Raw genomic sequence first — 4,567 nt, 5'->3', positions numbered from 1 at the left:
ATAAAGGTTGATTAATTCATCTTTCCCTCTGACTGACTGTATATAGAGAGCTGGACTGAGCGAGTGAGACGTCAACCATAGAAACCAAATGAAGTAAATTCAGTCGTCATTTTTCTGTGATATGTCCGTCGCCATGTTGGAACCAGAAGTCCTCAATAAGCTGTGATTGGTCTACAGTTTCTATGGAAACCACTCTCTCCAGTCAGTGGTGAGCATGTTAGAAGGCCACTCCCCTTCCACTAAAAGTAGACTGAAGAGAATCTGTCAATCAAACACTTCCAACATTTGATGTTTTTACTGAGACATTTGACTGGCCAGTTTATTTCTCAATAGAAGTCTTTGAGATTCCGGCATTTTGAGACCGGCAGGTACTTCCTGTTGAGAGGTGGGAGGGGTCACTCAGTCCAGTTCTCATGTACAGTCAATGGTCTTTCCTTACCTCACCCTAAACCAAAAGAGCTGTTTAAAAAACTCTTTAATTGAAGCTTAGAACAGGAAAAACCACAATAGTTCAGGTCGCCGATACAATAATGTATTTTTTTAAAATAAATATGATGGTACTTCCAGTTCAAGTCAAAGATTTTAGGTTCTGGACTATAATGTCTGCAGTGGGTTCCTCTTGAAAATTCTCTTTAAAATCAGTGCAGATTGAACTCCTTTTTTTTCTTTTTTACAAGTGCACCACAAACGCTGTGTAAAAATGCCGTCTGACGGTCCGTAAGCATTTCGGAATCCCGGAGTTCTGTGAGCATTTTCTTTTCTAACAGCTAATCACTACAAGCTGATCACACAGGAACGGACACTGACCTTTGCATAATTACGCTGTGCAACCCTAATCCTTTGCACAGCACTTAAGATCATTTTAAAAGCCACTGGGGCAAAATACAAAACTCCCTGAACTCCTAAAGGTGCAGTGTGGTCCATTTTATAGTCACAGGGGCACAGGCCTGATGGTTAAAGCCAAAGAAAGTAATCCCCAGAGTCGGCCTGCTAAACCTGCCCTGCCCCGTAACCATGGCAGCAGACAGGTACTGTCTGGGTCACGGGGCAAACACAACCGGGCAACAGTGCCGGTCACACTGGTGCATTTCTATGCTAAACTTTGTTTTAATTATTTCAGCTTTTTTTAACCAAGAAAATGCCACCGCAACCCCCCGTCCTGGACACACACGGAGATCTGGTATTTGATAGTGATCGCAATCCGTCAAAAAGGACGAGAAGTTCCACTATCAAATGACTGAGGGATACTCCTGGATTTTTATGAGTCACGGAAGATAACGCAACACAAAGCGATTGTTTCAAGCAGTGAGCTTGACTTGGAAAACGACACTCTGAACCCCGCCAAAATAAAACAAATTCATGATTATAGTAGCCTAAAAAATTAAGGTATGTTGGTATTTTGAGACTCATCAGTTTATTTCCCCTCAGAGTGAAAAAGGGGATATGCTTTTCTCCCATGATGCACCTTATGCCACACACCGCAAAAACTGAATGTTAAGAAAGTACAGAAACATTAATTTCAAGAAAAAATCTCTTGAAAGACAAATAATCAAATCAAGAAAGTTTTTCAAATCAAAATAATGTTTGTTTGGGACTTTTTTATTTTTCTTAAAATAAGAATTATTGGTAAATCAATTTTCTTTATAGATTTATTTGGTTATTTCAAGAAAATCTTGAAATTTGACTTACTTCTAAGGATCCTGTTTTAGAAACAGTTAAAGCAGATTGCAACTGTTTACAAAAAACACGGATACCGTCTCAAAAATCCACAATAATGGCAGTCTAGCTCACATGTAAACCCATATATTGGGTTTAGGTCAGAATTGACCCGTTTTCAAGAATATCCATTTTGACCCTCAACACAATATAAGCTTGCATGTGAACAGTAATGGTGCCAAACAAAGACAGGAAAAAAAACCAGCAAGTTGGAGCGTGACTAAAACAAACAAAGTCACGTGGCCTGAACACGTTTTAAAGACACGTTGTGTGACTCTGCATTTCCTATTTTTAATGCATCCAATAGAATCTAAGATGTCTAAACAACCAAATGACTATGAAAGGTATCAAAAATACATTCTTAAAATTAGGATCCTACTGATCCCTTACAAGGAAATCAAAGTAAAATAAAAACATAAATAAAAAAATAGAGGTAAAAAAATAATTATTCATTTTTCTGAAAACTGAAGTTAAAAAAAGTAACTGGTAAAAGTCACTGAAGTGACAGATGCACACCAGATGACAACTGGTCCCCACCAGTTACTATCTGATGAGCACCAGTTAGTAATAAGAAGAATTTTTTTTTATTTCATTCTTTTTAGAAAAAAAATGGATTACTCAATTTTTTGTTAAAAAATATATATATTTTTTTTTCAGATATTATCTGGTACACTCCATGCACTATGCACTGGTATGCACCAGTTATTATCTGGTGTGCACCAGTTAGGAATGAGAAAAAAAAATTACCTTAAATTTGAGAAAAAATTATTTTTACTTCATTTTTTAGAAAAAATCTTTTTTTCAGTTACTATCAGGTTTCCACCAGATAGTTATCAGAAAAAAATGCCTACATTTTTAGGAAAAATTATTTTACATCAATTTAAGTGAAACAAACATATTTTTACTCCGATTTTAGAAACTTTTTTTTCCAAGTTACTATCCGGTGTACACCAGATAGTAACTTGGAAAAACATTTTTTTACTTCAATTTTTAGAAAAAAAAAAGGTTTTCAATTTGGTAGTAATCATAATTTTGCTTTTTACTTTAATTTTTAGGGAAAAAAACAGTTACTTTCTGCAGACCAGTTATAATCTGGTGGGCACCAGATGGTAACCAGAAAATTTGGGTTTTTACCTCAATTTCTTTTTTTTTTTAATTATTATTTTTATGTCCCTTTAGGGGCTCCGTAGCATACAGTTAAATTTGCAAACATTAAAAAAGAACGAAGCATGAACCCTTTTTTCAGCACAGAGAGGGCATCTGTCATCGCGGATGATCAGCCTAATGAAAGGTACTTACACGTGAAATCATTTTGATTTATAACAGTCCGAAAAACTTCAGTTATTTTGCCAATACATACGTTTATTATTTTTTGTCAAAGATTAAACATTTCCCCCCATCTCCCAATTGAAATACAGCTAACGTGTAACGTACAGGATGGTGCAAGTTGTCAAAATTCATTTTTATGTTCCCAGAAATGCCCAAACAATTGTCTTGCCTGTCTTACCCTTTCAAAACAAAAAAACACATGATCTCTTCTGGCCTTTTCAGCTCTCCAGCTCTCCTTTCAGTTGCTATGAGACACTCCAGCTGAAGCCAAGGCTTCCACTATTCATTACTGAAGGAACAAAAGCCAAAGCACCGGACAAAGCTAGGCAGGCCAACTCAAACCAGCACCCACTTAACACACACATCACACCTCTGCTGACATACAAATGGCCAATTCAACACCCTCCAGTTTTCCTTTTGGTCAGTATTTTTACAAGAAAATAAAGTTCTTTTGAATTTAAGAAAAAAAAATAAGGAAAATCTTTAATCAGAGAAAAGTCTGATCCCAAGAACGGATTTTTGACAACAAAAAATTGCAGTTCAGCACGTAATTTTGGGTGTAATTGTGCTCCGTGCTGAATGGTCTACAGAGAATCACCAGTGTAACATCACCTGTCTCCACCAGTTCTGCCTCGCCAAATCATGAGACATCTCTTTTCTCTCCAGCCAATCAGAACCCAGTCCTCTGGCTGTTCTCAAGCAAAGAAAGACGGGGGAAGCCCAATAAGAAGCGGCACCTCCTCCTTCTCCTTGTATCCAACACACCCAACAATCACCATCTGAGAAATGCCAACAGACGGGCAATCAGTCATTGTAATTAGGCTCGCTGCCATTCCCCAGCCTTCATAATTCAGGCTGGAGTTGGAGGACTTTGGGAGCCAGATCCCAGCTGCAGGAGGACCAGAGGAACCCGACGCAGGCCACTCCCTCTGCGATCGGGGAGAAATTATAAAGGTGGTGGAGGTGGTGAGGGGGGGGGGACTGCAAAACTGCTGCCCCCACCCTAGTCCCGCTCTTTCTTTTCACAGTTTCTTTCTGCACCAGAGCAGGGCGTCAAAGAGAAAAACTTCCAGAAAATCCTGACTAAACTTGTTACCATTTCGTATCAATTGGCTTGAAGTTTCCAAACAGAAAGGTCACCATCTTTATTATTTTGTTTTTAATTTACAACCAAAACAGGAAGCGACGGCTGCAAAGATGTGTCCTTTATTCACTTGCAGACTGCGGCTGACGCTGGCTCAGCTCCTTGCATGGGACCTGAAGTTCTCTCTTGGCAGGAGAGAAGTGCAAGTTCAGCCAAAACAGACAATAAAGCAATAAGGAGAAACATGCCAAATTTCTGGGGCAATTCAGTACAGAGGCTCATTTTTCCAAAGTGATTCAAGCTGGAAAGAAAAGCATTTCCCTGTCCTTAGATGAACTTAGTGTGCTCTCCGTCGGCTGCAGAGCGGGGAGGGAGGGAGGGAGGATGTGAGCACATTAAGTCACACAAACACGTGTGTGCCTGCACACACGCACATGA

The 4,567-nt window shown here is 38.9% G+C and overlaps 1 long non-coding RNA gene across 2 annotated transcripts in view; it reads right to left on the bottom strand.

Moving 5' to 3' along the window:
• LOC112152440 overlaps window positions 1-4,567 on the bottom strand; it is a 46,637-nt gene that overhangs the window by 39,841 nt on the left and 2,229 nt on the right. The window lies entirely within an intron of this gene.

The sequence above is a fragment of the Oryzias melastigma genome, linkage group LG6 (assembly GCF_002922805.2).
Source record: "Oryzias melastigma strain HK-1 linkage group LG6, ASM292280v2, whole genome shotgun sequence".
Classification (NCBI taxonomy): domain Eukaryota; kingdom Metazoa; phylum Chordata; class Actinopteri; order Beloniformes; family Adrianichthyidae; genus Oryzias; species Oryzias melastigma.
The sequence above is the reverse complement of the archived record's forward strand: the minus strand, read 5'-3'. Positions and strand labels throughout refer to the sequence as shown.